We start from the raw sequence: 11,196 nt of genomic DNA on the forward strand, positions 1-11,196 counted from the left end.
GTGTCTGTCTGTTTGGATGTGCGCCTTTGTTTCTTGTGATGTTTGTGTTTCTGTGTGGGTGTACTGCTTGTGTCTGTGTGAGTGGGTGCATACAAAGGCATGAGTGTGCATGGGACAGGTCTGGGAAAAAGGAATTTGGATGGGGAAGGGACAGGGTTGGGTCACAAAGTTGGGATGGTTTGGGGGCTGCGGTCAGTGAGGAGGCTAGACCTTGAAAAGACCTCTGTAGGCCGGATATAGCACTGTGGATGCCTTCCAGGTAGGCTACTATTTGTTGCAATCGGCAGCCAAGCCCCTGGATGGCATTCAGTAGTGCAATCTGGCCTACAGAGATGTTCCTTAAAGGTCAATAGCCTCCCCCGATCAGCGCTGCCCGGGGGGGCAGGGGGTTAGGTGCCTGGAACAAAGGAGACTCCACCCTCATCAAGGGACATGTTTGGCCAACTTGAGGGAGAGCAAGAGTGAGTGTGGAGATGGTACTCTGGGTGGCAGACAAGGATGCAGGTGGAACAGATGCAGGAGGGTCCGCCACCACTAAGGACTGCTCGCTGGAGGAGGCCTCCGAAGAAGGTGTTGAGTCGCTGGTTGCCACCATTTCATTCCTCTTACCCTCCATGCCACTGGGTCCCTCGGTATCAATGGTCTCAGCATCGCAACCACAGGGCTCAACTGCTTCCCCGCCACTATGGCCAACATCTCCTACACCTGCTCCTGCTGATGCTAATATGACATATACAATAGTTATATTGAATCTGTAAACAGAACTGATCATGAACGTGGACCACAAAACCGTTCACAAGTTTTCAGATTTCACCTGATTCAAGGCTCTCAAACTTTGGTTCTACATTAGCAGATGCTCATACATGTAGGCAACATTTTCAGAAACCATTTGGTCACAGTTCTGTCATTCCCCATGATCGCTCCTATTCATGTATGATCTTGTCTCTTATCCATTATCTTGTCTCTCCAGGAACTGTTTCACACCTCTGAATGGTTGATCTTTGTTGTTTAGAATATTGAACTGATGTCACCAAAAAGGATATCAACCAAAAATACCTTTGTACAGTGTGCTCAGTAGGCCTTAAATATACTTTTCATTCTCAATAAGTAAAATATTAATACATGTGTGTCAACAAATACTGCAATATTGTACCAATATTAGCATAAACTGAAACCAGGTCACCTTTGTTTGGGCATTTCACCATGGTAACATTTACTTCAAGTCACTAAAGTATATGTCAATTGTCAATAATATAAATGAATTCTGCACTGAAGTAGCCTAGCAATGCATCACATACTGTGTAGATACCTATGTGATCGAAGACAGTCAGAAACAAATATATGGGTGATTGACAAATGACTTCTACAGCATAAATACCTAGCCCTTGAAACATTTCTAGTACATTTCAGTAAACAGCAAAACACATTTTCACATTTTACTCCTAAATACCTCCAGTTATTTGAAGTTTGTTGCATCTTAGTGAAATTGTTTCGCTAAATATGCTGGCTTTCACTGTAGTCAAAAATATGTAGAACATCACAGTAATTATTACATATACTAATTCATATATAATACTTACTTCAAAGATTCCATTCACAATAGGCAACATATTACACCTTAATGCATTTCAACAGTTGCCTAATGAGTCATGAGTTATGCCTGATTTTGAGTTTTCCTGATGGGATTCTCCTACACATATGTGCTAGAACTTTCATCTTGCAAATACCTTTAAGTTTGAGATTTATCTCCATCATAGCTTTATTATCTGGACATGACAAAGAGCATCGAGAAATGGTTTAGGGTATGCGTCACTCTGTCACCAATGTGTACACATTCCAGTCTGTGATTCAACAAAAACTGTATGCCTATCACAATTATTTGTCAAAATACAGACTGGCTTACACACCCATCTTTGTGAAGGAATAAGACATCATGCTAATCTGTCATGAAACAGTATTTCTGATGCTAAGCACAATTTGGATATGTTTCGATTCCAAAATGTAGCTATTAATACTGAGGTCACTGGTCATTTTGGATCACATGCTCACTCTTGTTTGTGTAGAATCCCAACTTACCAATGTGACGTTTGGTACATCCACTGTATCATACGTGCCTAGTATGATATGTCACATGTAATAGGGCTATCATTACATCATCAACAATAGTGAAGGAACATCAAACCTGACACAAAAAACACTATTGCCCTGTTTGATACAACTGTCCCTCATGACATCATATATTTTCCAATACAGACATATGAACCATGGGAAAGTGAAGAGACGACAGCCTCAGGTGTTCCGCCCATTTCCAGACCTTGCTACCATGGAAGAAAGTGATATAATCAAGAAGTTCAGGTTGAATAGGCAAACTATACCAGATTTATGTCATCAGCTGGAGCAAGATATTAGCCTCGCAACAGAAATCACCATCTATTTTACCAATTGTCAACATTATAACAGTATTTCAATTTGTGGTCACAGGATCCTTTCAATACACTGTGGCAGTATCTGGTGGAATGTTGCAACCAAATTTCAGTGGTGTGCTACAACACGTTCTATCTTCAATGATGAGACACATCAATAGCTTTATCCAGTTTCCACAGCAGCAGGATTTAGCCAATGTGAAGGAGGACTTTTATGGTTTGAGTCGCCTACCACATGTGGTTGGAGCAATTGATGACACACATATTGCCTTAGTGCCACCACATGCCAGAGAACAGGTCTACCGAAATTGGAAATATTTCCATTCAATCATCATGCAAGTTGTCTGCTTATTAGATTTGTACATCCCAAGCATCTGTGCCTGTTTCCCCAGCTCTGCCCATGGTACCTTTGTACTACGGAACATCTCCATACCTCTGCAAATGTCACAACTTGGACCTGAGAGGGCCTGGTTTGTTGGTCAGTACAATCTTTCATAATAATCTTTGGTGAATTTCTAGTTGAGTAATCTTAAATTGTGTTACATTTTTCTAGGAGACTCAGCTCATCCTAACGGACCATGGTTATTGGCACAGTTGAGGAATCCAACAACACCAAGGGAAGTCCGCTTCAATGAGGACCATGGAAGAAGATGGCAGCCAGTGGAGCTGACTTTTGGGCTCCTACAGGCAAGATTTCATTGTTGGGAAAAAGCTGGGGGCAGCTCTTTTCTACTTACCTGATTAGATGTGCAAAATCAGCAATGCCTGCGGCCTGTTGCATGTTCCACAATATCGCCTTGCGACAGAACATCCCTTACATTTGAGAGGATGGAGACCATGAAGAACCACCAAGTGAGAATCCTGAAATGCCAATTGAAGATGATAGTTATGGTGACTTATGTCAAAATGTAATTGACAACTTCTTCTCGTGAGTTTAAGTATATCTTTACATGTTATCACTTTCACTGTTACAACAACTATTGATGTGACAATGAGAAAACTATGTGGTGGTAATTTGTTGGGAAAGGCAAGTTCAGGAAAATCATGTGGTTAATGTGGGTACATCAACAGGGGAAGAGAATGTGAATGTAGTAAAAAGAATAAAGTAGAGATCAGAAAATACAGATGCAGTGGTCACCTGGCTATCCAAACAGGAGCCCTCCTTCAACCTGACTCAGCCAGAATCAACCCTTCAGAGGTGGGCAAGTTGCATGGAGGGACTCAGTTCTGTACTGTTGGGAAATAGACCAAGTGGGGTCAGGCGAGTAGAATCTCAGTATGATAATGCTATCATCAGCACAAGAAGAGCTCTCCTTAAACCTAGCAGTTCCATAGACAAAACAATTCAACAGCTACAGTGGCAGCAAAAAAATTAGGTATCAAGTCATAAAAAAACTGTTGAGGAACACGAGGAGGATAGTAACCGAAGAGAATGGGTTACCATCTTCCAGTTGCTAAAGGATCCAAACCATGGAAGCTTCTGGGACCAGGTGAATAAATAAAAAAAAAACACAATGAATCAAGGGAGATCGGTGTCTCTGAAACTGTATGGATTAGGCACATATCTGAGCTATACGTAGACAATCAGGCAGTCCATCAGCCTATCAGCCAGTTTGTGGCACTGGACTATAAGGACATTTCCATCTTTGTTTCCTATATTGGGAGGTTAGCCACCCCGTCATCTAACAGAGTTGACTCAGGGTGTGATCAAGACAATCCTTCTGACGAAGTCCAAAGTGCAGCAGTTAGACTAACAACTAGCAAGAAGGTTGAGATTATTATTAGACTCATGAGAAATGATGACACTCCTGACTCAAACGGGCTACCTGCAAGCCTATTTAGATGTGCCCCCAAAAAATGGGCAAGGTTACTGACCCTACTCTTCAACATTACACTGCAAGTAACAACAGTCCCTGAGACCTGGAGAGGGTCTATTCTTTACCCTATTTACAAAAAGGGAAATCGGGCACAGGCTTCAAACTATCGCCTGATCACGCTTTTGGACATAGAAGCCAAAGTCTACACCCACGTTCTATGGAGTAGCTAGAGGTGTGTGTCTGAGAGAGAGACGTCCTGCCAGTTTTCCAGTCTGGCTTTAGGGCTGGGACATAATCCGTGGATAACATCATTGCACTATCCTTGTGGTATCAAACTGTTTATGAGAATGGTCTATCTCTTATTTGTTGTTCCCTTGATTACAGTGCGGCATTCAATAGTGTTGACCGGGCAACCCTATGGAGGAAGTTGGATGCATGAATAGAATATTTTTTTTAATTTAAATTTTGCACCACAAAGATGCTATTCTGGCAGACCATTTATATTTGCAGAAATGCTTCAGTTGGTGGCATAGACACCAAGCTTATTCTTCCAGCTGCTGGACAGTACCCTTCTCTGAAACATACCATCCAAGAACTTTCGGATATCCTTGTTCTTTACGTTGGTGGCTTGCTGGATCAAGGCAACTGAATTTGAAAACAGTTCAATGTCATTCCCTTCATGAATCAACTCGTCCTTCTGGGCTTGAGAAAGTGCACAGTTGACACCTTGCCTCAAGCGCATTCTGCGGATGTACTCCTCCCCCAAGAAGTTACGGATTTCCAGTGTTCTGAATTACTACGTCAATAGGGAAATGAGCGTACACAGACCTCATTTTGTAACGAAAGCCCAATGTGACACCCTTGTTCATGTTTCGCACATGGCTGCAGATTGTGCGCAGCGTGGCCAGCTCTTTGCGATTACCCCACCATTTGTCAACACAAAGCTTCCTATGCTTCTTGCCTATGAGACAAAGCTCAAAATTAATATGGTTGAAGTCCCGGCGAAGAGTTCCTTGGGTGCCCTTTACAATAACAGTGCACCCTTTCAAGGTGATGTCCACCTTGTCGAGAATGTCTACAGTCTGGTTGTTGAGAATGGTCTTCATTCTTGCAAGAGACTGAGAAAAAAAAGTTGGATGCATGAGGCATAGCCCTAAGGTTGCTCAGGGCCATAATCTCACTGTACTGTGGGACATGGGTCCAAGTGAAATCGGGACCCCTAAAATTGCAACAAATAATGCCCTAAAGCAGGGCTGAGTCTTTGTCCCCCCTGCTGTTTAATTTGTATACAGCTGGCTTAGTGAGAGCCTTGGAGTCTGACGACTGGTACCTCCCAAGCTAGGAAATACAAAATTGCAATTAATCCAATATGTGGATGATATAATGCTCATGGATCACACCAAAACTGGGATACAGCTGGCACTGCATGTTCTTAATACATTCAACCTGGCCAACCACCTCCAGGTTAATCATACTATTTCGGAGATACCAGAACAAAATGAATACATCTTGGTGCCTGGGCAACAAGACAATCAGTGCAACAAGAATGTACAACTATCTGGGTGCTTGGTTTTGGAAAATGGTATATCAGCTACACAAACGAGAGCTATTAAAAAGAAGGGTGCTGCCATCACACATGGCAGTGGCCTACTAAATCGGCTGCTAAACAGTGCCTCTGCAGCACCAATTCTAAGGGTAATGAACCCTTCAGTATGATCACCACACCTTTCACAGATGCCCATGACTCAGTTTTGGAACACATCCACTGCAGCTCATATAGAAAAATCCTCCAAGAACCACAGTACGCACATCGTGTCAGATTAAGGCTCCAACTGGGGCTTGTGTCCCAATTACATGATTGTTAAGCTTCTATGATGAAGTTTTATATTAGGACCAGGAACACCCAAATAAATTCCTTAAAGGGCCTACTAAAACATGTCTTTGAATCTCCAGGTAATCCGTGGTTCAATCTAGTAAGGAATGCCATGACTACTCTCCAAATCAGAGAAACAACTCTACAGGCAGGGAAGGTCCATATTCCACCTGGAAAAAAATTATTAATCGCCAATTAAAGGAGATATCAAAGAAGCAGGACATACTATAAGCCAGACAGTGAGAGGTGGTGCAAGCTCACAATGATACTTACCTTGCTGGGAAGCCACAACTGTATTTTCTGAAAGCCATAAGTGCGGAAACCCGCAAGTAGATTTTGTACATGCGACCGCTTGTCCTGCCAATAAAATATTTCAATCCAGTCCGGGCAGGCCGAGGAGGCAAAATGGACTGTAGGCTATGTAACTATATGCATGAGTCATGGTTGCACATGTTCTGTTGCTGCCCCGCTTCAGGCCACCAGAAGAGATTATTGATCAGACCCGTCTTCCTGGCCTTTAGGGACACATACATGCCAGGAAGCCTTCTCAATTCATTTTTACAAACCTTGCCCCTTGGGTGCTGGTGAGATGCCCCAAATGTGTCAAAATACTTAGGCAGCAACTCTCCCCCCTGCGGTGGGAGCTCACAAGCAAGGGCATAAATTAATAACCAAAAATGCTGCCCGAGTACTGCAAGAGTTAAATCTGCCTGCCGCCGGCACTTGGGGCTGGCTTCTTAATCTTAACCCTGAACTGTTCACTTGGCTGTACACTGTCTTTTTGCTCAAGAGATTTTAAATATAGCACACTGTCTGCTTACCTGATTCGCATGCTGGCTGATTGCACAAGACAATTTCAATATTAAACAGATTTTATGTGATTTATCTTTTTATTAACTAAACAATGAAACTTACTTTACTCTACTTACATTGTTTATCTCTAATTGTTTTGTGAAACGATCTCCTCCAAAAGTTGACTTTGTAATCTGTCTGTCATGTTATGTTTTATTGGTAGTCTTTTTTAAAAATCTGTTTTAAATTCCTTCACCATGTCATCTTCATTTGGACATTTTAGAGTTGTGACATTTGCAGGTGTATGGTGCTGCTTCGAAGTAGAAAGGGAACATGGGTTGATCCTGGGAAGGACAAACACATACATTGGGTATAAAAATCATGTACCAAGGCAAATAGCACTTTGATTGAATGGAAGATTTGGCAATTACATTGGACCTGTAATCTGTTGTGTGTTGGCACTAAGGCAATATGTCTACCATCATTAGTTCAAACCACATGTAGTAGTGGAGCCAAATCATTCTAATCTCCCTTCACTTTGGCAAAATCCTCATTGTGTGTAATGTGTATGCAGCTGTTGATGTGTCTCGTCATTGTAGAACAAACGTCTTGTAGCACACCACTGAACTTGGTTTGACATTCCACCAGATATTGGAACAGTGTTTCGGAATGATCCTTTGTCTACAAAATGTAGTACTGCCATGTTTTTGTCTATTGGTGCTGTTGATGTGGGATTCCTTGTATGAGCCAGGAGATCTGGCTCCAGCTGATGACATGAGCCAATGATCCTTTGCCTATTCAATTAGATTGTTTTGGATATATCCTCTTCTTCCATGTTAGCAAGGTCTGGAACTGGAAATGTGAAAACTGGTGCTGAGTATCAGTGACACCTATGGATTGTTATGTTAGTGCAAATGTTGACAGACAATTATTGCTGAAATGGAATAAACATAGTAGAAGATGATTTAATGGAATGACATTTTTGTGAGTCATGGTTAAGATAAGGTTGAGATAAAGAGAACCTTCTTGCAAATTATCTATGTTTACACAATCATTTGATTTTTGTCATTGTAAAGTTATGCTGGAAGAAAGTAAAAAACTTGATAGGGTTGATATACGCCACACAAGTCTATGAGTTTTTCAGTTGTGAATTTATTGAACTAAACATATAGAATATAAAACAGGGTGAAAATGAAAAAGCAAACCAAAAAGTGAAAAAGTCAGTCATGGTATATAAAACCATAGTTGAAGAGCCAAAATTGTTTAAAGTTCAATGTCCAAAATACGACTGGCATCAGAACGGCAAATGTCTCCAGAAATAGTCCACTGAGTGAATGGTGGGTGCACAATGGAGGAAACTAGGGTCGTAGTTTCTTGCTGGTGGTGGCAGAGATCTTGCCATTCTCACCTCCTGGTAATATCCGTGGACGTCCCTTCCTGCCGGTGAGGGGGGATCCACAGTTGCAGGGCCTGGGGTGGCTGCAGGTGGTTCTTCCGGTGGCAGGACCTCCTTTCCTGTGACTGTGGAAGATGTATATGGGCCAGATGTTGTAGGACTACAGGAAGGGGCAGATAGTGCTGGGAAAGCCCTGCACAACTGGGTGTAAATGTCCTGCAGCATCCCAGTCAGGAAGCCCATATTGGAGTTGTGAGCCTCCATCTGATAATTGAGCTCCCTCTACAATGGCTTCATCTCTCGGAGCTCGGTGAGTACCTGGACCATCATGTCTTGGACTGATAATAGGCTCCCAAGACTTGATATACAGTGGCCAGGGTGAGAGTGAACATAGTGGCCTCACTATGTTGGCTCACAGGATCCCTCCCACAACCCTGTGACCTTGGCCCACTGTGCCCCTTTCGACTGGGTCCTGGGTGAGCTGACACTGGTGGTGCTTTGGTCTCAACTTTACCTAGGCCAGGGCAGCACACAATCGGTGTTACAGTGGTGGGAACACAAGAAGTGGAGGCTTTAGAAAGCGGAGGTGTTACAGATGAGGTGGAAGGTGTCAGTGTGGACCCAGTGAGACTCACTAGAGCTGACTCCCCAGGCTGAGCTGATGGACTAGGAACCTCCTCCCCTTCCAGGGTACCAGGAGTGTTGTCCTCACTGAAGGCTTGATCCTGGGCTGCAGTGAAGGTCTCTTCAGTGGCAGATTCCTGGCCATGTGCACTGGCAGTTGGACCTATTAAGAAATTAAGAAAACATTTATTAGCAAAAGTGTGAACAATGTAGATACATAGGACCCTAATCTTTTGAAATTTCAAACAGTTCAACTTCAAATAAGCAGGTAATAAGATGTACTGAAATGTTTATGGAGTGATTAGGAAGTATAGCTCACATCTCCCAACCATTCAACCTCTACACAGAGTAGAGATTAAATGTTTAAGTGACAATTCCAAGGCCTAGCTGACTTCAAAACAGGCATTTACACACCTTGAATGGATGTTTGGCATTAGTCATCATGTGAACAGTGTAGAGTCAAATTTTGCAAGTACTACTTGTTTTCAACAGTAATAGTAATTTTCATACCATACATATTTTGGGTGAACAGATTTTGATTTGTGAAACTCATGATATCAAATCGATACAAACCATTTTCAGAAGAGATCATTAAATAGGGATTGATCACTTCATGTCACTTTAACATATTCAGAAATATGTTAGACAAGAGAGAATAAGCAATATCACATCGCAATATTGTTTTGACAAAATAGAAACAGGGCCTCGTGGTAGTTGTAGTCATTTCAAAGACAACTTGCAAAATGTTTAGTGGAACATACCTGTGGAACATGTGCAGTTGAAATGGGACACTTACAATATGACACACACATGTGCAATGGTTATTTGGTATTCTAACACTTACAGGCAGCATACCATCATGTGTAAAGTAATGGAGATTGACACTTGTAATCTTAGATGCAACACAATACATTCACACAAACAATCCAATCCAAATGATCTGATACTGATACTTTGAGGTTTGTTAGTTAGGAAAATATGTGCAGTATACATTGTAAACAGCAGAGTTGTGAACAAACAGGACATTGAGGTTTAGTGAGACTCTGTGAAGTGTAACTTACCAGACTCCACTCCACCAGGTAATCCTGTCAAGCCTTCAGGATGTAGGATCTGCAAGACCTCCTCCTCCCAGGCTTGAGTTGTAAGGGAGTCCTGGGCTCTGGGCCTCCATGTGACACTTGGACTGCAAGAAATGCACTCTCCCTGCAGGTCGTTCCACCATTCCCTAGTTTCCTCCTGTGTGCACAGGTTGTTAGCTACAGCATCTACCCTGGTGACTATTCTGGCCTACAATTGCCTTTCCTGCGATAGGGGTGTTTTAGACTTGGGCTTCAAGCGATTGTGGTTCTACTCTTATGATTTCATCCACCATGACAGACAATTCTCCCTCATTAAAACATGGATGTTTGGGGTCTGGCATTGTGCAAAGAAATATGATTTTTTTTTTAAATAACCACAAAGTAATACATGAAAGAAGATAAAGGGACAAGAAATAGTGAAAAGGAACTAAATAACCTCACTTGACTGGCAACATCTCTGGTGAAAAATGTTGTGGTGCAGTGGAATGGCAAAGGATCATGGTCTGAAATGGAGTATGTTTTATAGTGTGGTATGCAGGTGTTTCCATTTGGCCAATGGACCTCAGGTGTGTTCCTGTAGTATCCATCCAATGGCCACAGTGATGGTATATTGTTGTTTGCATGCCGCAACAGACGCCCTCCCTAAGGCGACCACTGCTTAGAGACCGCCAGTACAACGGTGAATTCTAAATCTGCTTGGCAAGAACCCGCCGCCCTGATGGGGATGAAGTACTATTCACCAGAAGTGGAGTCCGCCGCACCACTGGCCATGTTCTGCGACCGCGGGGGGAAACACTCTGTTGATGTGGACGGTAAGTCAGCCTACAAACATCTAAATATGGTGAGTGAAAGGCTATTGACTTGGCAGAGTACTTGGGACTGCCGCTGCGGCTGGACGGCGATAAGGTTATCAAGATATAAATCACGCCCTATGACAATTTTGCTTCATCTGGTTTACGATAACCCTACTAATGTAAAAGAAATTTATATGACCAGGGGGCAGTGCATTGGGAGAAGAAAGGAACGAGCTACTGCCTATCATCTATCATAGACCTTGGCTTTTATGCGATATCATCAAACCGGCCAACACAAAAAATGCCACACATGCAACACAATATCAACTGCTTTCACATGATCACTTGTTGAGGAGCCTATATCTAAGGACAGAGTTTTAAGGGGGTCATTAGGGTGC

General features: G+C 42.6%; 1 pseudogene; it reads right to left on the reverse strand.

Moving 5' to 3' along the window:
* Positions 1-4,717: 4,717 nt before the first annotated feature.
* Positions 4,718-5,346, reverse strand: LOC146862347 (large ribosomal subunit protein uL6 pseudogene; annotated as a pseudogene).
* Between the last annotated feature and the right edge of the window lie 5,850 nt (positions 5,347-11,196).

Source organism: Triturus cristatus, chromosome 2_2 (assembly GCF_964204655.1).
Source record: "Triturus cristatus chromosome 2_2, aTriCri1.1, whole genome shotgun sequence".
Classification (NCBI taxonomy): domain Eukaryota; kingdom Metazoa; phylum Chordata; class Amphibia; order Caudata; family Salamandridae; genus Triturus; species Triturus cristatus.